Source organism: Ambystoma mexicanum, chromosome 6q (genome assembly GCF_040938575.1).
Source record: "Ambystoma mexicanum isolate Mex_15411 chromosome 6q, UKY_AmexF1_1, whole genome shotgun sequence".
Taxonomy (NCBI): Eukaryota; Metazoa; Chordata; class Amphibia; order Caudata; family Ambystomatidae; genus Ambystoma; species Ambystoma mexicanum.
The window spans coordinates 345,647,206-345,672,063 of NC_090937.1; positions in this window are offsets into that span (position 1 = coordinate 345,647,206).

Genomic DNA, 24,858 nt, shown 5'->3' on the forward strand with positions numbered 1-24,858 from the left:
GTGGACAGCTCAGGTAAATATATACATTTGAGCAGCGGTAGACACTATTTAGACCCATAAACCTATCACTTAAACCTTAAACCTATGGAGTCAGGTCTGAATGTACATATGTATTTTCCTTCTCCTCTCAGATAAGATACCTCAAGAAATCTCTCCTGACACATCAATGTGTACAAGACTAGTGAGAAGTAGGGTGAGCTCTTGATTTCTTCATTTCCTAAATTTTCTTTTCAAGCCAAATCATCTAATCTGAATTTCAATTTAAGGACAATATTTGCTCAAAATACGTTTTCATTATCATAGACCAAGGGTTTCTGTACACAAACGGTGACATACCAGAACCCAGGGGTGAAATTAAAATAGAAGAGACAATAGCTTTGCAATATCCATACCAGATCAGCCACTTTTATATTCAGAGGTAAAAAAGCTGTTCATGACCACTAATTGTCTTCTGATTATTTTGGAAAATCCAACATTTTTTTGGATCAATTTAAAAAAACGTAGGAAAGAAGTTTAGCACTGCGTTTTAAAACGGTAATTAAAGAATATTCAAATGCACATGATCTTATGAATCTATATCCTCTACATGGATGGATGCCAATTACCTAAATAGTTTATCACTGATCACAATTATACTGATGGATGAGTCACAGCCAAAGAGACAAGGGGAATTGATCAAGTATTTAAGACTATTGTGAGTTGACAAATTGGAGTATAAATGGTCTAAATATTGAAAATGCTAATTACCTATTATCATCATATTGGAGAATAGTCTATCACAGATTGAAAAAGATAATATATCAAACAAGGTATCCAATTTCAACTACAAGATATGTATAAAGTACAAAATAGAATTATGATTTTGTGTTGTAATAGAAGCAGTTATGAAATGTTTTCACTGAAGCGAAATAATTTAACTAAGATTGCACCATTTGATTTTTTGTAGACATTTTATTTAACATAGAAAGCCAATGAAGAAGAGAATAAATCTCTTGGGCAAAAACAATAAAAATCCTGAAATGAAGAAATTAACTTGTGGTTATTAAAGTTACTGTTTAGTCTCAAAATATAAAACTGAAATGTTGCTTTAAACAATTGAATCTGAGCTGAAAGTACAAAAGATACCCACTAGCAGGGCTAGCTTTGTGTTCCAGTAAAAGTTTGGCTTTTTCGGAGCCACAGGGGAAGCAAGTTCTCTAAATTTGTGAACTACTTTGTTAAGTGTCTCTTAGTTACAACCTTATGCCAGGGTTGTTGTTTTCTCCTCTGCACCTGAAACACAATTTAAAATATACTTAGGAATCTAGTAAAAATCTAAAAACTACAACTAAATTGAGCAAATATCTAATAGGAGTGAAGGGTATAGTAGAGATACATATTTGCCACCCTGGACACCCACTTCTTAAACAGACAAGAAAGTCATAAATGACTGCCCATATTCCCCCACTTAAGAGTTCTCTCCAGCAAAGATTTGACCCAGCTGGAACTCCCTGAATCGGATCAAGAATAAAACTGGGCATGTTTACATTTGCATAACAGACTGACAGTGGAATTTGTCATGTTGTTTGCCCCTAACCTCTTGAAAATGGGTTACCTATTTTAGTTAGGCAGGGTGCATACGATTGGGGTTAACTGCAGCAAGATATCTGTTCAGTGGGAGAAGGCGAGCAAAATCCCCCAAGGCTTCTGAGGACCCTATAGAGATAATTGTGAGCCTAACGAGCCTCCTCGAGAGGAATGGGTCTGGATGCCAAGAACTGTTGACACAGCACCGGGAAATTAAATCCTGGTGCCACAAGAAAAAGTGTATTGCTCCCTTATGAGTTAGAATACCAGAGGCCATGCCCACTGATGAAACCATTTTTCCAAGATCCCTTTCAGACCTTACAAAGGCTATGGTTAGGTCAGATAACTCCAGGAATAATAATTCATTAGTAAACTGACCATCTAAGGCTGTTTCCCTGAAAATCAGAGGTTGGGGTAATAGTGCACATAACTGCCAGTGGCTGGTTTTTAATATTCATATGTCACCCCAATACACTGTGGTCACTCATTCTATTGTGAGTGATAGTGGCATTACTAAGACACTGATTCAGGGGTGAATCACTTAACACATAATCAATGTGGGATTTAAAAATACCATTGGACCTGGTATAAAGGTCCTTCTTGCCATTGACAAGAGGTGGGACCACACATTTTAAATCAAAGGAGTCAACTATTTCAAGCCAGGGAAGAGAGCCCCGATGTGCAGATACATCTTCTAGATTTAAATCCCTTTTGTTAAAATTCCCTGCAAGCACAACATGCCCTATTGGTGACAGCTCCCGCCACTGAAGTATAGAGTCATACACAGTATTTTGTATGGCTTTTGTTAACAGGCCACCCGGTGGGTCATAGATATTACTGATAAAAATGTCGACATCTGAATGAAAGGAGGACCGCAGAATACCAATAATCATGTTAGAGGATTTTCCCAGTAGTGAGAAGAGAGTCAAATTTAAGTGTACTTTAACACCAATTGCCTATCCGCCATTGACATGCCCTTTCTTAGAGGGAATAGCATTTAAAGAGAGAATTTGAAAACCATCTAAGGTTTTTGTACACCAAGTCTCTTGGATCATAAATACATCTGAGGGTTCCAATAACTTGTGTCCCTCTGTGTGTTCAAGAAAGGATCAGAAGCCCCTTGTGTTCTATGATAAACATTGTAGGTCAGTTGTGAGTGGCTCTGGTCCATTGACCCCACTATGTGAGCATCCAGAAATCCTTTTGAAGTGTGTTATCTCTTGCCCTGGTACTTTCAGATTGCAGAGCTCAAAGGGCCTCTCGCGAATTGCACGGGCTGTTCCTGAGAAGAGCTTATCTGTCTTGTAATCTTCCTGCAGGCAATTAAAGTATATCCTAGGTCATAGAGTAGGTCCACATGCGTTTGAAATAATGCTAACATCAATGGTGAGACAAACTCCACCAGTGCACAATTAGTGGTACTGTTCCAAAAAGGTAGCACAGTTTTAGACATATCCATGGACTGAATAACCTCCAGATAACGAATTTGCTTGAAAATAGAAAGAAGAGTTGTTCTATTTAAAAACGGACTATATGCCGTGGGAAGAATTTCCTCGAGAATTATCCAAGTGCTCATGATTTCAGTGCTGCTGGATGTATAAACGGAATCGGGGTTTGTAGCTCCACACCTGATTGTTCTGGTTTAGAGATCTGTTTGGATATTAATGTATTTGTCGCATCTCCAATGCCTACTGTGCCATGTTCTGTTAAATTCTTATCTTCATCTTCACTGGGCCGCTCTTTATTATGTAAGGGGTGAGCAAGGGGCTCATCCATGAATCATTTTTTCCGCAGTGAAAGAGACACAATCAATCCCATAAGCAAGACGGATTTGGAGATGTACATGGGGTAGCTATATGGCACTCAGACTACAAGATCCAGCCCAAACCTGTTTGATGGGGGAAAATAGAATTTTTAGCAGAAGATATACATGTGGCTATCAAGAAATTGAAAAGACTCAAAAGCCAAAGGCCCTGATGTGCTCTCAATTATGGTGATCCGGAAGCCTCCAGACTTATGGACGCATATATTGTATAACTTGTTTGAGAAGATTGGCAGGGATGGTATTATACCCAGCTCATGGAAAAAGTTGTTAGACTCAGTAGCTGAGGTAAAATTGCTCTCATTACAACAGACAGGGTTCAGGAAGATAGTTAGCACTTATCACAACATATGGGCAATTCAATTCTTGATACGCCGGACACTCCAGCAAAGAAAAAGAAAAGGAGTCTGTATATCACTTACATCGACTTCTCCAAGGCCTTTGACAGTGTCAATAGGAATAGACTCTGGGGAAAGTTGTTGAGATGGGGTACAGATCCTGATCAGTTACACATGATATGACTCTTCTATTCCAATACATAATCAGCAGTGCATATAAATCAGGAGGGGTGCATAACTGACCACATAAGCACAGGCAATTGACTGAAGCCAGACTGTGTACTCACGCCTATATATTTTTACTTGTTTGTGGCAAAACTATGTACCAGCTTCGATTCTTGCAACTCACCTTTCCCCAAAATAGGATTGTGGCCCGTAGACGGCCTTGTGTATGCAGATGACACAATCCTTTTAGATAGAACGCCAGTTGGGCTTCAAAGGGCTCACCCGGCGCTGCAGGCATTTTCTAAAGAAACATGGAAAATTGAGGGCCACCAATAGAGAAAGTAAACATGTGCGTTTATTTAGGAGCATTAATTAGTGCTGCATGCTCTTCTTCCGCCTTGATAGAATGCATCTCATTAAGGGCATTGTGTACATTTGGGATGATCCACAAACCCACAACGACTGAGGGGATTGCTCCATTGAGGGCATGATCTATCGTGCAATCATGCAAGCCTAACACCAAGAATTTTATATGGCCTTGAGATGCATATGGATAATTAATTAAAGTGGCTTAAGACACTGTAAGGAAACAGGGGTTGCCAGTGCAAACGATACGATTAGAATTGGGTCTTGCCTCACACACCACTTTGATCAGAATTAAGAGGAGTATCCTCCTGTACAAGATAATGAATGATTCAGGTGAAACTCAATACGGTTGGTATAGACACAATGGTAATGTACTGCTAAGGGACTCCCTGCCAATGAGAGAGTGGATGGCTATAAGCAATGAACTCCATAAAGTGATTGGGATGTGCATGGATTTTGGGGAGAACTTTACATTAGTTAAAACCTCCTAATAAAGAAGGTCTATGATTGGGATCGCATTGCCAATATAGAATATTTGACTGGGAAAAAACATTAAAATACTTTGCTGAACAAAGATTTCTCTATCGATTGCCATTCCCCTATCTGGTATCATGGGAGAACTCTGTAACAAGATATTTTGGAATGCGATTGTGTTTTAACTTGCTACCCTCCCTTATGGTAACGAGGGCCAGAACGCAACTCCCACATGATGAAAAAAGGTGTAGACTCTGTAGGCTAGAATTGGAAACCACTGACCACATTGTTTCTTTTGTTTGTTTGTTTATTTGTTTATTAAGTTGTAGGGCACACCAAACCCTTAGGTAACTGGGCGCAACAGAGTACAAAAGGATACTTATAGTTTTGTTACAAAGTAGAGATAGATAGAGATAAGGTACATACATGTAATAAATGCATAGTCAGAATAAAGTACAATAAATAGCCGAGTACAGGGATACAGGCGGATGCAGATTCCTAGGTTAGTACAGATCTGTTAGTCATAATGGTTGTTGGATCGTAACCAGTTAAGGGTGTTGCATCAGAAGCTGTAGTTGGACTGTTCAAATCTGAGTTCAAGTGGGAGAGCATTCAGTACTGGGCGGCTTTTACTGGAAAGCTGTTTCCGCCTGTTTTTTTAGTCTAAATTTAGGTATTAGTAGACAGTGGGAGTTGACCACTCTAGAAGGGCAGGTTGATGTTCTTCTAAGTATTCTTTCCATGAGATAAGGTGGGGCTGCGTTATTTAGACATTTGTAAGTTAACAACACTGTTTTGAGGAGGATCCTATCACTGATTTTAAGCTACTGATGGTCTCTTCTCATATTAGATAGAGGATCTCTAGTCGGGAGGTTCAAGGCCGCTCTAAGGGCAATGTTTTGTAGTGTCTGGATTTCATTAATGATGTATTAGTTAGGTCCTAGATAGAGGGTGTTGCAGTAATCAAGTTTGGATAATATTAGGGCATTAGCTAGATAATGCAACTGGCATGTGTAAGGAATGGCCTGCATGATCTAATAAGTTTACATGTATAGGCGGTTGAAGAAGCCAGCGAATGTACCTGTTATTTCAAAGTTAGGGTTGAGTCCAGGTAGAAGCCTAGCGTCTTCACTGCTTTGGCTACTGTGATTATGTTACCATCAATGTTGAAGGCTGAGTAATTAGTGTCAAGTGTTTTTAGATTAGTGGCAGAGCTGAGAATTAAGATCTCTGTTTTATCGTCATTCAGTCAGAGGCCATGAGTTGCCATCCATGCTTGAATGAAGAAGTATATTTCATTTACCAAGGCTGTATCCGAGGAGAAATTGCCCGAAAGGGGAATGAGGATCTGGGTGTCGTCAGCGTAGTTCGTGTAGGTGACACCCAGTCTGTCCGATTTGTAAAATAAGGGCTTGGTAAAAATATTATACATAGTTGACGAGACACAAGAACTGTATGGAATGCCAAATGTTGTTTGAATTGGGTCTGCCAATCCTGATGTGGAGAAGACTTGCATAGTCCTGTTGTCTAGGAATGACTGGACCCAAGCTATGGCCTCACTTGAGAAGTGGGCAACCGATGCTAGGTGTTTACATAAAACTGTGTGGTCCACCAAGTCAAAGGCTGCCGACAGATCAAGGAGGAGCAGAATGGCAGTGTTTCCTTTATCATTGAGCTCGTCAATTTGTGCCTTGAGGTCAATTAAGGCTGTCTCTGTGCCGTGTTGAGGTCTGAATCCGGATTGGCGGGAGCCCAAGAGCTGGTTAGTCTCCAGATAGTTCTGAATTTGAAGATGGGCTACTCTATCTATTATCATGAGGAGGAAGGGGACTGTGGTGATGGGCCTATAGTTAGTAGGGATGGATGGGTCTACCGTTTGTTTCTTGAGAAGAGGTAAAAACCAGGACACTTTTAAGTTGCTTGGGACAATATTGGAAGGGAAGGAAGCATTAATTAATTTAGCGATGAAAGGGGCTAAATCTCTTGCAGCATCCATAATTATTTAGGCAGGACATTTGTCCCCTTTACAATTGGAAGGTTTTAGGAAAGCAATGATTTTTTCTGATACTTTGGTGAATTTTATTGGGACTAAGCTAGGGTTGTCTTTAGTCAGGATAGTAGTAGAGGTCTCAGTAGAGGGCAAGGAGGCTTTTTTATGGCAATTATGGCTTGCAGTGTAGTTATTTTATTAGCCAGGACATTCTTACCAAATGCCCCACACTAAATGAATCTTACATAAAAATGTATGGAGTATGGGGACGAACAGGGGGATGTGGATCAAAAGATCTCTTATGGAAATCTATTTTCAATATGTCGTCTTGGTCACTTACCCAAGCTGTTTACAAGGTCTGGACACATTCAATAGCTATGATTGCAGAGGAAACAGCTGGTTAGGAATGTACATGAATAAGCATTTGCCTCGCTTGTCTGGACGATCGGATATACCCACTGCATCGTGGATGAAGCATACTGTAGTATTACATGGAATTGCTGATGACTGCAAGTGGAACAATTTTAAAACTTTACAACTTAATGAGCTTTGCCACACTAAGATGACAGAAAAAGATGTAATAAATGCAAAGACTCTATAATGGTTTTACAGCTAAATATATGTATGGATTTTACTAATAATTTTGTACATTTTGAAATGTATGCTTTATTATCAAGTTTTATACAAATGTACTTGACTATTCATGTAATGTGAAAAGGTTTATTTTAACCATATCCACTAATACACGTTTTAAAAAAAAAAGATATAAATAGTCAATTGCTTCATGTTTCTCTTTAAACAAAAAAGGGAGTATACATAAATGAGTATCCTAAGAGCCAAGAAGAGAGCACACCAAATACATTCTTCTGTCTAAAACTTCAATCATCAATGAATCAATTATTAAGTAATAACCAGACCTTTTCAAATCTAATATAACTCAATGTACAGCGCTTCCATTAATATATGCAAAACGTCTTCATTTGATGTAACCTTATTCAAATTAAACTATTTTGATTACTTAAAAACATACACTCCATACTGAATGCTGAGAGCTTAGAGGACAAGAAAGAGTTTCAGAGGCATTTTTACCTGGCAAGCAATTCTCATGCTGGGGATGCAATCTTGCTGTTTCCGTTATGCTCAGTGAAACAAAGTGTTCTAAAAGCATCCAAGTGTATTTACAACCTTTAAAGGCCCTGGTGGAAACGGTGAATGGGTCAGAATAGAACATGTAGCATCTGGCAGGGGAAGGTGAGAATGATTGAGACCCACATGGTCAATTATAGACTTGGCCGAATCCGTTGTGCCCAAAGCAGCCTCAGGTGCCAATAGCAGCCAATCGTAGCCCTTGCCACATTGCAAGCCAAAGATGCAAACCCTCACTAGAAGACCCACACAAGGAGAGGAGAAACCACACTATAAATCTTCCAGACCCAGTTTCTCAGTGTGGGCTGTAGGAGCAGGGGGCATGGCTTTGGAGAACGCTGGAGTCTGGAAGATGTGCTGGCTGGAGAGACAAAAGAAACTGGAGTGGTGGCAGTAGTGGAGAGCAGGAAGAGGTGGCAAGAGCTACAAGGGTCAATGAGGAGCTGGTTACATCAGATGGGGGAGTGGATTGGAGGAAGTGATAGCTAAGAGGGAGTTGATAATATTAGAGGGGGATAGATGAAAGTAGGAGGTGATTGAAACTGAAGGAGTGGCGGGATGTGGTAACCTCAAAAGGAGAATGGTTGTACAAGAAGAACCGTTCATCAGGACAGGAAAGTAAAGACAACAGGAGGTGGTAGGACTCAGGATACAGGAAGAGCTGGTGGGACACAAGGAGAAGGGGGAGGTGGCAACATCAGAGAGTGCAAGTGACATGGAGATTACAAAGGGAAAGGAACTGATACTGAAGTGAAAAAAGAACACCACAAGGAGTAGGTGACTAGGAAGGTGGTAGCAAGGGTGGTATGAGATTGGCGATTAAACATCAAGTGAAGAAGACAATATTCTGGAGTAAGTAGCACCAAGAGAAGAAAGTATTTCAGATGTACAAGTAGTGGGCGCTGGGACCAGAGAAAATCGGTGGTAATATCCTGAGATCAAAATGTCAGTGGGGAGAAGACCCCAGAAGAGAGAAAAGACAAATAAGGTGAAGAGAAGACCCCAGAAGAGAGAAAGGACAAGTAATTAGTTAGCCAGTAAGGGTTCTGGTAGGCATAGCCAGTGATCCTGGGCAAAACCACATGGTGGGAGAGGAACGAGCGTGGCCTGTGAGATTACCGCAAATTGATGCTGGTGGGAAAAGAGACACCCAGAGGCAGCCCAGGCTGTCAGCAGGAACCCCTCTCTAGTTCTACATACTGGATACCACAACTGAGGCACCCATTCACAAGACTTTATAATAGAGTAAATTGTGGGCTATTGGACCCTGGAACGCCTGGATCCTGTTCAGACCAAGAAGAAGGGTATGCATCGCCCTTAAGCCAGCAAGATAGAAAGAGATGTGGTGACCACTTTTGAACTGTACTGGTTCAGGCATTAGCTCATGTGGCCGGGAAGGCCTATGCACCCACATGGGTTCCATGGAAGAGACATTAGGCAAGGGGAGGGCCTCTAAAGCGAAAGGTACCTGATCCCCCTTTGGAGAGACCTGTCCTTGTAATTGTTTAGATTAAGAAGACCTCATTTCATTTGTGTTGCCCCTTCTTGTAATCATTGTTCCAATAAAACTAGTGAACAGCAACATTTGATCTTGGCATCCTTGGTCCCAGTTGGAACACTCTGGCATAGCATGGCAGAGGCATTGACAATGGAATTGCTCCTACATCTACTAATTTAACCACCACTGTCAGCAATGTAAATTCATGTATAATGCCTGATGAAAGGCATGGACAACCAGGTATAAAAGATGGCAGACAAGATAAATACCTTAAAGACCCAAGTCAATGATTTGAGAACTGTGCAAAATGACCTTCAAGACAGAAACATATGTTATAACCTTAGCTACTTTGGCTTTTCAGAGAACGTTGAAGGAGAAAACATAAGAACCATTTTAGAACAATGGATACCTGATACCCTGAAAAAGAAGCTTGCACAGCCTTTACAGATGAAAAGGGCACGTAGAGTAAGATATAGTGAGGCCAACTCCAATGATAACCTTATACCAATCATTGCCTGCTTCCAATGTCATCAGCACATAAGACGGATCATAGAAATAGTCAAAAAGAAAGATGTCATCTTCTGAAATGGTCACAAGATTTACATATCGTCTTACTTTTCCAATGAGACTATTGGCCTCATTGTGACTGTGCCAGTTCGGAAACACCGGTGCCGGTAAGCCTACAAGCACCAGTGTTTCCAGACTGGCACAGTATGACTCTGTGGTTGTGTGCCATCCAGCCCGCAAAGTTTCTCAGAAGCACTGGCACTGTTAACGGTGCCTGTGCTTCCGTAGTCCCCATTCCAATGGAGACCTATGGGACTCAATGGGAATGGGGACTTATAAAATTACCAGTGCCTGATTTCCTGGCCAACGGGGTCGGAATACACTGGTGTTACCAGGTAGTCAGATGCCGGTAATTCATTACGGGTCCGGCGGCAACCTGCGGGTTTTACCGGCACGGTTACCGCCAGACCTGTAATGAGGCCCTATGACTATTAGAAGAGATTCCTACCAAAGAGACCAATACTGCATAAACGTAATCTATGATATGGCTTGCTGGAGCCTTCTCTGATGTTGATCATTAAGATCAAGAAATCTAAGCAATTTACAGACCCTGAAGAATTTTAAGAGGACAAAGTGGCGGCTGATGTATCACAAAAAATGCCTGCAAGACAATGACATAGTCTGGATTCTAATTCTACTTCTAGGCAAAGCTGGAAGAGAGTGCTTTGCCAAGACAACTCAAAACCACAAGGACTCTTCACTCTGAAGCTGGAGCTAGCATTGAGCATCACAGAGCAAAGTTGAGATCTCCACTGAAAAGAAATCATAAGAACATCCTATCCGCAACCTGTGCAGGCAGCATTGCAAAATCCATAATGAACTATTCTCTTACGCCAGGCATCTTTCCCAAAGCTTTCAAAACCTCCCATGTCAAGCCCCTTCTTAAAAGAAAACACCCTCAACCCCCAGCTTCCCTCCAACTACTTCCCTATCTCAAACACTTGCTTAGTTTCCAAACTCTCTCTCACACGCAACTCTGACTCTACAAAGAATTCAACTGCCTTCTGGACTCTGCCTAATCTGGATTCAGACACTACAAAGGAACAGAATCCTTCCTCGTCTCCACTTGGGATGACATGAAAAGAACTGCAGACTGTGAAGGAATCATGAAGCAGACACAGACAACAGGTTCAAGTTTGGTTTACAAAGTTTTATTAACTCTAAATGCAGGATGAAGTTAGGCCTAACTTGCACTATGTTACAGTGGGATTTCCCTCCCTAAAGAAAACTAAGGAAAGTCTGTGGGCCTCATTACGACTTCGGCGGTAGCCATGCCACAATTGGCAGCATGGCTGCCGCCGAAATCGGGTCTGGGTTCAGGATCCCAGAATGGGGAATTACCGGGCCATTCCGAGTTTGAGGGGCCAGTAATTCCTCCCTCCAGGAACCCGGGCCCGGACCTTCCCCATTCCCATCTGAGCCCCCATAGGGCTCAATGGGAATGGGAGAGGGTACAAACAACGGGCCGATTACGATCGGCCCGTTGTTTGCTCCCTCTTCCCCTCGCGGGACCCGGTAAGCACGCGGGGGGAGCTTCTAATGAGGCGGAACGGGTTTAACAGGTCCGCCTCCTTTAGCGGAGCCCGTTAACCCATTCCGCCTCACTCGTAATGAGGCCATGTGTCAGGAAGTCAAAAGCAAATGTCTGTCTGTGCCCAAAACCTATACTTCACGTCTAACTGTATACAATGTGTAGGGATGTCAGCATAAAAATAAATAGTGTTGAAAGTAATGTTCATAGATTCTTCTAGCTCTTGGCTTGTAATCAGCTTCCCCTTCCCCAAGTTCCCCAAGTTCAAAATAGTTCCAAAGACACAGGGGTTTCCTTCCCTAAGAGTTAAAATCTTCTGGCTTTTCAAAACAACACAATTCCTTTGGAAAGTTCCCAACTCTTAAGATATGGTTACCTTTCACCAGTTCACATAAGCAGTTCAGTTCCTTGACTTCAAAAAACCTATAAGAGGTGGTTGCAATTTTGGGCAATAAACAGACAGTGGGCCTCATTACAATAGTGGCGGTAAAGCAACAACAGCGCCGGTAGTGCTACCAGCGCCGCTGTTACCATGCCGCCACATTACAAGTTCTGCTCGTGGGTGCCGCTCTGCATGCCTAGTCAGACCAGGCGTGCAGAGCGGCACCCGCGAGCAGAACATGATGATAGCAACGGTACCGTTATGAACGGTACCACTGCTACCATCCTCCCCATTCCCATTGATCCCTATGGGGGCTCAAATGGGAATGGGGACGTACCGGCTCTGGGTCCCGCGCAAGGGGAATTCCTGGGCCCGCTGAGGTCGGAATGGCCCGGTAATTCCCCTTTTGCGGGACCCTGAGCCGGACCCGAGTTTGGGGGTAGCCATGCTAGTATGAACGGCATGGCTACCTCCAACCTCGTAATGAGGCCCAGTGTTTTTCTCAATTACTCTAATTTAAACAAAGGTGGTTTATACCATGTAAATCTCTACTCTGTTATATATATATTTATAAACACTTAGTCAACCAAATGAAATTCTCCCTGCCTACATGAATCTTACTACTGGTTCTCACACAAGCATTCCTCTCCAGGATTAATTCTAGGTATATATTATACTCTAAAAATACTAGGCCTTCTGAATATACTCCTTCTATGATTTCCTCTGCCTATGCAACACAGTTTACTTAAAGGATAACATTGCTTCTTTTTTGGCCATCGCATGCATTTATTGATATATTAGCAGGTATACCCAAGCGTTGCATGGTAATTCCTACTTCAGTCCTAGTTTGAAGTTTATTTAATGAAGTAAACCAATGCTTCTTTGTAGACAATATTGCTAGCCTTTCCTGTAGGAGATAGTGTGAACAAAATGAATTTGTTTCTAACTCTGGAGCAAGCCACATAAACCTGATCATGAGAAAAGCATGAATCCCATAAATCGGTTCCAGCTACTTTGCGTTGGAGCATAGAGATTGCGAAGTAGCATTATTTGGTGTCCCAATCTACAGCAGAGGCAGCAGCAACTTCAACATAAGTGCTGTAGGTGTAGGGCTGAAGCTGGTAAGCTGTGTACTGTTGAGATGGCATACATTCATCATCTTGCATGGGAAATGAAGTTTCTGGAATTATCATGGGAGATTTGCCACGATCTGACAGACCATGTAACTGCGGACACTATTGATGAGACATGCACTGTTTCCTGTCACCCTCATTACTACAAAAGCACCGTATTGTGTCACACGCATTGGCTTCAAACATGAGTGCTGCTAATGTCAGCTAGAATGCTGATAGTGTGTAAAGTTTAGGAACAATGAACTGCTGACGTTTTCATGAACTGCTGAACTTTAGTAACAATGAACATAGAACAACAGCAGACGTACGGTGCAAAAAGCTATATGGAAGGGGTAAGCATTGCAGAGTGCTTTTAAAAAAAACAGAAAAGGGGGTATTTTATTTTTATTACTTTGTCTACACACCATGAAACCTACCCACATGCCAAATGTCAGGTTTGTGGCATGTTGGGGAGTATGCAGAATATTTAGAACAGACACACACATATCCAAGCATTGCAGACTGCCTAAAAAAAGACTGCTTAGAAAAAACAAAAGAAACATTTGTATTTTATACTTTTTACATTGTCTACACCAAGGAACCTACCCAAGTGCCAAATATCAGGTTTGTAGCATGTTAGGAAGTATGCTGAGCATTTCGAGCATACACACACACACATATCCACAAATGTCCCTTTTATATATTGTGAAGGAATCATGAAGCAAGACACAGACAACATATTCAAAGTTCAAACAAAAAGTACTTTATTAACTCAAATGTCAGAATGGTGTAAGGCCTATCTTGCCCTATACTAAGGTGTGATTTTCCCACCTAAATAAACAGACGACAGTTAGAGTCAGTCATTTCAACTTAAAAGTCTGTCTGCGTCCAGAACCTATACTTGCTCTCACAACTAAAGCTAAACAATGTGAAGGGGATTTCAGCAACCAAAGTAACAGTGTTCAAACTAAAGTTCTAAGCTTCTTCCAGATCCAGGCTTGCACTTGCACAGCTGTCACCCACACCATGCCCCTTGAGCGCCCTGGCCTGAGCGAACCTTCCCTGTCACTCACCGATGTGTGGCCGGTCCTCCGGGAGCACTGGTTTCCTTCACGATTTCTCGTTCGCTCCTCTTGCTTTCCTGAGGAGCTGCAGCAAGCAGCGCTCGCATTTTCTGGTTTCTCCTGCAGGGTCAGCGGCTCCCCTGTTTTCCCCACCCCTAACAGGGAACACACAGCAATGACCTTCATTCAGGTTCAGACCCTCTCGTGGCCGTAATGGCCACAGTGTCTTCCTGGCTTTCCTTCTCTCAGCGTCCTTTTCACCGGCCCATATGTTGCCTGCTCCACCTAGGATGGCCGCGCTCTTCGGCCCAGCTGCCTCCCTGCTCTGCTGCTTCTCGCTCTTCTTATACACCTGCAACCATTTAACAAGTTGCATGTGTGAACACTCAGTTTCACTTGCCTGACCATAGTAATTGGGACATGCCTGACCCTCACAGTACTCCTCTGGCCTCTAAAGGAAGTGAGAGGGTGAAGATGGTTCTCACTACAAAAGGGGGGATAGCATGACTAACCTTGCATCTCCAACCCCAGGGTCAGGATCCAAAATCAATGGCCTTTCGTTGGCCACCTGAGCAGGGGACACAAGGGGAGTAGGTGTGAGGATACCCTCAAGTGCCTCACCATATATAGAGATAACTACCTCAAGAACATAGATATCAAGAACAGAAAGGTTCCACTGGGCCATGTCAGCATTAGGCAGGATAAGACAGTTGGAGGAGCAACGAGATGATGACAGGGAGCTTACGGCCAGCTCTGAAATGTGAAGGGGAAGAGGTCTAAGGGAGGAACAGTACAGTTCCAAGGATATCTCTTTCCCTGCTTAACACGACTTCAGACCCATCTGCATGAAAGACGTTGCACCAGAGTAGTAGATGGGTGGTGTGCGGGGCCACAAAAGCCCACAATTAATTAGAGAAAAGAAGATTGTTCAGGTCACCTGTAAGTCGACAATCTCTTTTAAGGGGGGTAAAGCAAAGCCTTCTGCCTGGAACTACAAAGACTTGGACATTAGCCCAGTGGCTTAAAGGCGCAACCACCCACCCTAGGTGAGGGCAGTAAGGACATTTCTTTGGGAAGACTAGTGTTGTTTCTTCTGGAGTGGTCATCCCATTTTTGCATTTGAGTTGGCCCTACTCGTATATATTCCCCAAATAAATATACTGAACACACACTCTTCGGTATTGACGTCTTCCTTGATCACAGGTGTCTGATGTGACAGAGGTTATGGATTGGAATAAACACATACTGGGGAAATGATTCTGGAGAATTGAATAGGGTATCAAAGTCCATAGGGATCAACTTAGAGTGAATGTCTGGTGGAGGTTTTAAATGTGAGTTGCACAACTTTATAAGTGGATCTTCAAATTTGCATTTGTAGTTGAACATGAATCAACACCCAAACCCAAGTGGTACCTGATGCTATGCAAACCTACTATACAATAGAATGCAAATTGCTAAAATACTGTACATGCAACAGAGTTAAATAGAAAATAACAGATGGCTTAGTCAAACAAGAAATTGGTTGAGAGAAAGGAAATACACATACAATAATGGAATAAACTTCAGAAAAAGAAAAATACAAAATCCTAGATTTCTCAATAAAGTAACATTAATGGGGGGAAAACAGAGAAAGAGCAACTCAAAATGTTATGTTTTTAGTGTATTCAAAAAATATTCAAATGATTGTTACTTAGTAAGCAATCCAACAAAAGGAGATTCAGCAACTGTAGTCGTACGAATGGGCCACCGGTGAACATTTTATTGAGAGGAATTCTGAAAACAATAATCTTGAGACATTTTGCCTTTGAGTAGCACAGCAACCCCTACAGTTCTGGAACCTCTCTGACAAGTAAACAGACTTTTTCAAAGCAAGTGGCTTAGCTGGAGCGCTTTATAATTATATTGCATGAGTTTAAGGTGCGAGAGTTTGTATTCTTGGAGTAGGATGTTGTTTATATGGGGTGCTCTTTTATTTTTCTTTTTATTCACAGGTTTGCTACGTAGAAAGAAAAATAAAGCATGATTTGCAAGTAGAATATATTGGTTTCCCTGCTCAGAGAAGCTGAAAGGTCAAGGACCAACCGCAGACACCCCTGTCATTGTTGATATTACAATTAATTGGTAATCACCAACTATTCTTCTCCCCAGAATTGCTCCTCTTTGCAGGGGTCAACTGCTATTTTTATTACAAATAATATTAAATGGAACATCCTCAACAGAGGCAAGAGTTTTCCATACATAAATAAACACTCTTTGTAAATTGAAGTCACACATCTACAGTAGACATTGTGGTAAGTTGTCCAAAATTCACATCCTTATTTGTGGGGGGAAGTGAGCTGGGCGGGTCCAGCCACTACCTGATGTGACTTCCCAAGGGTGGCAGAGAGGTGATCCCTTTGGTTCATGTCCCAGCATAGACATGGCATGTCTCCTCCCAAGGCAATCCTCTATGACTCTCATTCATGGGGCATCAATGCAAGAAGTCAGAACAGTTTTCGGACTGGAGATAAAAAGATGTTACAATCAGAGGACTGCTAGAAGCGAATGTGCAGTGTTTTCAGTCCCTAGAGAAATAGCTCTCCTTACTTACCACAAGCCAAGCAGGATCCCCAGTCTTGTGCTCCAGTGTGTACAATTTCAAATGCCTTACTTCCCCAGAGAGCTTGCAGAACGCAGCGGATCCATAGGTTGGTTGGTTTGTTTATTCATTTGTATTGCGCTCCAGATCCGAGGGTATCAGGGCGCATAGGTTACAAGGAAATTCTCAGTTTAGGTTGTATGAACAATGACTTCAAGATGGCGTTGAAGCGGGTGTATGCCTTTAAAGCCTCACATACATTTATTAGCCTAGAGGAAAGTCCAAGCACCAGCTAATGAGCCCAATTAAGGCCAAATGCGAGAATAACCAATCCCCAAGAAGCATGCATACAATTATGGGGAATAACGTGTCCGACAACCTAGAAAACACTCCCCCGCTCTGTGAGGATATAAGTGGCTTCAGCAGCGCAGCAAGGAGGAGAATCACAGAGGAAGCAGATGTGCCAACTCGTGCTCTCTTGACACAAGTGAAGATTGCTGGAAGCAGAAAACTAGAAAGGGGAGCTTCCTGGCAAGGCTGCAGTGATATGGAAGAGCGTTGAAAGCCCCAGGCTGCAAGCTACCCAGGTTTGGAGACCCTGGGGAGAACAAAATGACCAGACTACTAGTACAACACCTGCCTTAACTTTAGGCACATGGAAAGCTAAGTGTTATGGCTTTCCATCAGCAACATTAAGGAACTTATTTGAAGGATTTGAACGGTGGAAGGAGGGTTACACAAATTAATGTGTCTGACAATGACCCTAATAATGGTGGTGACATAAATGAGTCTATTTTTGCAGTTAAATCCATCATTTGATCAGCAAGGCGTATACAGAATCCTAACCTGGGTTGTCAGGATTAAGTAACGCATATACGTGCTGTCGGGTATACATTTTACATTAATGAATTTGCAAGGCCAATTTTTAACAGTAGGGTTCATATACTTAGCAGGTCCATCACACCTAGAAGTATTTAGAGCCATGGAGCATTATGCTTTCACTGCGTGCACATACACACACGCTTTACACTTTAAGAGGCAGGGAATATGCAAGAGTACAATGCAAACATACCCTACATACCCTAACCACAGCACTTAGAATCTGATTGAATATCATATTCATATTCCATATATTAGAAATAGACACACATGCATTGGATTTATGATTTAGCCATCATCATTCTACAGTGAAAGTCTTGTGCTTGGATTACTTTGCATGTATTGTTATTGTATTCAGGAAAGTCCCTTTTATAATATATTCTTCAGCTCACAGCTCAGTAGCTATGAGAACGATGTCACAGAAAGAGTAAACAATTTTAGCAAGTTGGAGGTTGAGATAAGTCAATTTAACTACAGAGACATTTTGCAATACGTAAGCAAATTGTAATGAGCTAATACAGGCCACGACAGAAAGCAACTTCCTGTACAATACACTAGAATAAGGTCATGACCAATTCCTCTTATAAACCTTGGTGAATCTTGCCATTAAGTTTAATAAACAAACTGCAGTAGGTTGTCCACTGATAAGATAAACACCCACTTGAGGTGTATGTAAATCAATGGGAAATCCTATTGACAGTGGAGCTCAGAAACAAACACAATCATATTAAATGTTGGTAGATGAGAAGAAATGTGCAGAGAATGGGAGCAGGGTGGTGAATATAAGCCAATAAAATATGGACGCAAAGAACTGCGTGTTAGGGAGAATTCTCAGAAATGTGCTAATTCCCTCCACCTTAAAGACCCCCGGCAACGTTGCTGGTTTTTGAGGACTTGATTTCTTTTAACCTGGAGAGACTGAGACCCTTTTTCCCACTCTCACATGTATTTTAATGTGATTTCTGAGCTTTGTGTTTGTTTTTGGTTCAAACTCCATAGGCATCATCTTTTACATTGTGTCACACAGCACCTTCAGTGCAGTGGCACAGGGAAGTCTGTCAGATTCCCCAAGTTTTAAATACCTTCTCTGGGATAAACTACTGTTTCCCAGAGCAGTAAAGTGAAATTGACTTTACTTACATGTGTAACTTTCTAGACCCAGCACACACTATCTTACAGTAGGGTGCTGGAGAGGTTACCTAGTATCCCCTTTGTATAGCTTCTCATGTAACAATTTTATGTTACCCTTTTCTCACTGAATGGCTGGTAGCAGTGGTTTCGTTTTAACTACCATGGTGTACATTTACAGCAGGCTGCGTTCGCAGCTGAAGTAAAGAACCCAAGGGTGCCATTTTGGTCAAAATGGCCCCGGTCTTCTTTTTTCGCCATTTCTTTGTGGGAAGATCCTTTCCTGAGATGTACTCTGCGCGGCAAACCAGGTTTGGTCCCACTGTTTGCTTTGCCTTTGGCGGGATTCACGGATGAAGCCCGCCTCTGGCTCCAGGGTGTCTGGAGTAGGCAGGAAGTGAGGGAGATGCCCGAAACTCCCTGTGCTTAGTCTCCTAGAAGACCCAAATGCACTCTGTAGTGATTGGCCGGCTGACTGTCCGGCAAGGACACCCACCCTGCTGGGTGATTGACAGCTAGGCTGGAATTAATGGGAGAGAACTGAATAAAAGGCGAGGCTTTTGGCTTCAAAGGTATAGTTGACCACTGGAAGAAGGAACCGAAGAACTTGAAGAGGACGCCTGCTGCAACTCCTGGACCATTGGTTTGCCCAGTGAAGCCCTGCCGCCAAAATCAGGTCCGGGTCCCGTAATGGGGAATTACTGGGCCATTCCGAGTTCGGAGGGCCCTGTAATTCCTCCCTCCAGGAACCCGGGCCCAGACCTTCCACATTCCCATTTCAGTCCCCATAGGGCTGAATGGGAATGGGGGAGGGAGCTAACAACGTGCTGATTACGGCCAGCCCGTTGTTAGCTCCCTCTTCCCCTCACGGGACCCGCTCTGCACGTCTGGTAAAACCGGGTCCCGCGATGGGACCTCGTAATGTGGCGGAATGGTGTTAACGGGTCCGCATCCTTTTGCGGCAACTGTTAACCCATTCCGCCACTCTTGTAATGAGGCCCATTGAGTGTAAGTATTTATTTGGATACTTGTCACTGTGAATCTCTGTGTAACTCCCCTACAGCTCACATTGACCCCTCTTGAGATAAGCCTGGCGGCTCAACGCTGTTGTGTTGGCAGGGGTGTGCCAGGAGGCCCCAGCCGTCATTCACACGTGCGCTCACACATTCGCACAATGAGCCATGCCGGAGACATGTGACTTGCTCGGGTCCCCGGCGGCAACTGCCAGTGGGCAGTCTTTATTATCAACTGCGCATGCACGAGCCTCGATCCCGCCCACGCATGCGTACATTGGCGTATTCACTACGCAACAAACGCTACCAAAACTGTGCAGTACAAGCTTATACCAAAGATTGGGTTTCCTATACCTGTAGTCAGAGTTGTTTGTAGTGTTCCCAGAGAGTACTGCATACAAACATTGCCTAACACTGCGTACCAGCCAGAGGATGGGTGCCAGCCAAAGTGGAATGTATAGGAAAAGCTATTATTTAGAGCACCAAAGTGCTAAGTAATAACTTTTATATTTTTCCAAGAGACAATGAAATGGCCTATATGTTTTATTAATTGTCCTGTAAGCAGAATTGGAGAAAAGATGCAAAGAAAGGGACCTGCATTTTTATATTGATTCTCCTGTAAACTGGATTAGAGAAAAGAGACACAGAAAACGGCTTGTCATTGTATTTGATTATCCTTTAAACTGAATTAGAGCAGATAATTACTTTCAGGAGTTGTTAGAATTATGGATTCATGTTTAATCCCATGAGTTGAATTGGAAGAATTGCTTGCACAACAAGGGACAGATTGGAAGATTACAGGACATTGTGCACACGTTGTGTTAGGAACACATCAGGCCTCATTACGAGGTTGGCGGTAACCCGCAGGTGCCACCAGTGGGTTTCCGGCAATCGTGTAACACGGAATCCGGCACCTGACTTCCCAGTGCCACCGGCACATTACAAGTCTTGGTGGCACAGGAAATCAGGCCCCGGTCGCATAGGACTCCATGGGATTGGGGACTCGATTGCACCAGCACCATTGCTGACGGTGCCGGTACTTCCATGACAAGTCTGCCTATCTGGGCCGCTCTGCCCTGCAGGAGCAGATCTATCAGGTGCAGCGCAGCGGCCCCGGCAGGCAGACTCATAGTGTGGCGGTCCCGAAACAAGGGTGCCGGTAAGCTTACCGACATCCTTGATTCCCGACCGCCACACTTATAACGTGGCCCATTTTCTTGAAGCAGTGATTTCTTTAGGATACAGGCCATTTAAAAGAATCAAGGATTTAACATCATAGCACAGACAATTCTGCACCCTTAATCAAATTATATACAACAAGCAGAAATATTTTCAAATGAATTGACATAGTTAGACATGCAATTGCCAACAGTGGGATTGTTATTCGAAATGTCTGAAACTTAATGTTTGTTTAATTTTTAGTAAAGAATGCTTTTTAGTAAAGAATGCTTTTAAACGGTTTAGACATATCATTCTGGATGCATTGTTTTTGTGATGACTGAAGAGCAAATGCGAAAATATTTTAATAAACACTTAAAGTTTACACCAATTTGTGATTCTTACAAGCTTTAAAAAACATTGGCTGATAAAAGGACTGTAAATGAATATTCTCTTTAGTTACCAATAAATTTGCATTTGGAAAATGTTTTCATGAATGTACTATTTTAAAACACACTTCACATTTTCAAAGACGGAAGTGACTATATGCATGGCATGACTAAGAGAAAGGAAGAAGATAATCACTGACTCCATTTTTCTTTTTTGACAAATGGATTAATAATATTTCATGTTTAACCCTTCATGGTCCTTTCTCAGAGCAAAGCAGTGTCAGATAGGGCAATTGATAAAATAGAAGGCTCCTGGTAAATAAATGTTTGCAATCCTTGTTCTGTATAAAGTTCCTTTCTTTCGGACAAGAGCTCCAAAGGTCACCAGGGTTAAAATACATGTCAGTGGAGAAATGCCCATTAGTTCAGTTGTTAATTATGAGAAACCGATATTCAAGTGGGACTTGTAAATCCTAAAGAAGACAAGGGGCCTCATTACGAGGTTGGAGGTAGCCTTGCCGGTTTTATCGGCAAGGCTACCCCAAACTCGCATCCACCTCCAGCACCAACAAAAGGGGAATCACTGGACCATTCCGACCTTGGCGGACCCAGTAATTCCCATTGCGCGGGTGCCAGGGCTTGTACGTCCCCATTACCATTTGATCCACCATAGGGCTGAATGGGAATGGGGAGGATGGTAGCAGCGGTACCGTTTATAACGGTACCGTTGCTACCATCATCTTCTGCTCGCCGGTGCACCTGCGACCTGAAGTCCTAGTATGGTGGTCCGGTAGCAACGGTGCCGTTAGCGATACCGGCACCGTTGTTGCCTTATCCCCATACGCCTAATGAGACCCACGGTCTAGAAGAGACCTGTTTTGACTTTTGAAGAAGAATCCTGATAATGCAGAGGTCCAGAAAGGACCTGTTGCCAATGCTGTAAAATCTAAGATCTGGGAGAAATGTTTTGTGAATTATGAGAAGCCCACAGACCAGAAGGGACTTGCGAACCCTAAGAAACACAAAAGTCAGACTAGGCCTGTTGTGAAACATGAGAAACCCAAGGTTCAGGAGAGACCTGTTGTGAATGGCCAGGAACCAAGCTCCAGGTGGGTCCAGCAGAAACCCGAGAGAGACCTTAACAGTAAAGTGAAAGCATAAAGGCTTGCAGAAAGAAGCAGACAGTACGTAAATGTTTCAAGACACTCTCCAGAAAAATCCTTCTGTTTTGTTGTTTGGAACAGGATTGAACTTTTGAATATTTGGTTTGGGGAATATGAGCTATATCTTTGAAACCTTTGAGTTACTAGTTTAAGGTAGGTGGAGTCTAAATGTCTTCATAAGAATATCGATTAAAATGTTGTTTTGGCCATCCATTATGAAAACTTTGTCTTGTAGGTTAGGGTATCTCAAGAAGAGACAAAGATTGGCAAGAACAGGTTATGAAATGTATGTGTTGCAAACCCAACAATTGAAGATGTAAAAATGCCTACAAGGAAATCACTTTCGACCTTATTATGAGTTTGGCGGTATATGGCAAATGTCGTGGTAATGGAATTACTGCCACTTTTACCATAACGCCGAATTAGTAGTCAGTGCTAATTTCGCAGGTGGTATGAGCCCAGGTGGAGTTAGCACCAACATATAAAGTAATTAGCCCCAGTGTTAATTCCACTGGCAGAATTACCGGTGGGATTCAAAACGGTATTTCCACCATCTACAAGTTGAAATACCACAGAAATATCACCAAAAATGGGCAGTAATTCTGCCAAAACACAGTGCAGTTACCTTGACCTGAAAGGTGGAGGTAAATGCATGCAGGTGATGGAAATTAAGGCACAGGTGACTTAATCCACTCAGAAAGGCAACATAAGGCCCACACCTTCCCCAAACACACTTCCCAACCCCATGCTGCCACTAGCTTTTTTGAACTGGAGCATACAGCTGCTTGTGCTATGCATTGAACTGCATAGGCTGAAAGAGCAGCACAGGCTACAGGGTGCAGAGAGAAGGAGGATGAGACGCCATGCAAGGCGAGCGCCCATACCCCGGGTCAGGCCCTCACCTTGAACCTTAACTGAAAACCAGCTGATCTCCCTGTACCGGCTGAACAGAGAGACCATTGCTGAGCTGCTCACCCTGATCCATGATGACAGAGAGCATGATAAACATTAGGGCTGCCTTAACCCTGCTGCTGAAGCTTGTGTTGTTCCTACATGTTTTAGCAACTGGCACCTACCAGCGCATCATGGGCCTGCTGCATGGCATGTCCCAGCCCACATTTTCAAATGTGCTTGTGCAGGTGCTAGAAGCACTCCTTCGGCCATGTCTCCTGGCACATCTCCCTGTGCACCACCCCAGCACAGGCAAATGCCATGAACGCATGTTTATATGCAGCAGCCCATGCACCCAACTTAATTGCTGCTCTGGACTGCACCAATGTGGCGTTGGTGGCCCCCAAGGCATCCAAAGGTGGTATACCACAACAGGAAACAGTATCACTGCCTGAATGTCCAGGCTAACCTCGTCATCACACACTTCCCTGATTCCACCCATGGTGCCATAGTCCTGTGGAACAGCACACTGCCTGCATACATGGAGAGGCACAGAGGGAAATGACATGGATATTGGGTGAGTACATGTGCCAACACACAAATTGACCTCGCAGAACCAGGGACATTCCATGTGAGGGGGAGGCATTACCATGACTGAAAAATGCATGCCGTGTCAAGGCCCTGTACATGCAGGACCTGCCCTCTCACTCTGCACACCACAGCCAACAACTCACAGTACTAGGACATGCCTGACAATGCAGCAGTAAGTTGCCAAAGCATATTGCCCCAGCAGGCAAGCAACAAACACTCACAGGACTACAGGAACCACAGTGCAATAGGATACATCCCTATACATGGAATGACACAGTTCAACACTGGCAGAAAGTAAGTGCAATAGTGGCAGAAAGTAATGCCATATACCCAGGTAACCATGTATGTGAAGCCACAATGGAGTAGACACAGACACCACAAACCTGCACAAGTACAAGTAATTGCCCATTGGGGCAACGCACAGGCCTAACACAGACAACATGCATTCTACAATGCCAATCATAGACCCTGAAAGTGACGAGTGCTGGCTGTGAGCTACGTGCATGATGCAACACGACAATGCATATGTTCCCCCAGAGCGAAAGACTCCACATTCAGGTATTGTGATGGTGCATCATGTTGAACGAGAATTCTTGTAAAATGCATGCACAGGGTGTCCATCAAAATGCCGTTGGAAAAGGCAACACATTCACAATGCACTGCGACTGACACCTATGACGTTTGCCCTTGCAGGTGACTCTGTATACCCCCAGCTACCATGGCTCAGGGCACCTGTGCAAAATCCATGTATGCCACAGGAGATGGCCTACAACGAGGCACATGTCAGGACCAGGCTTTGCATTGAGCGGACTATTGGCCTGTCGAAGGATCATCTCTGGTGTGTACACGGACCAGAGGGGCTTTGATGTAAAGGCCAGAGAAGGTCTGGACAAATTGTACTATGCTGCAAAACATTTGCCTCAGGTGAAATGTCCCTCTGGCCCCTGGTGAGGACTTGTCAACCCCAGACAACGACGACTCAACACCTGCGGGTACTGTGAGGCAAACCAATGAGTGGGAGGAGGGTAGGGATGGTCGCCTGGTTCG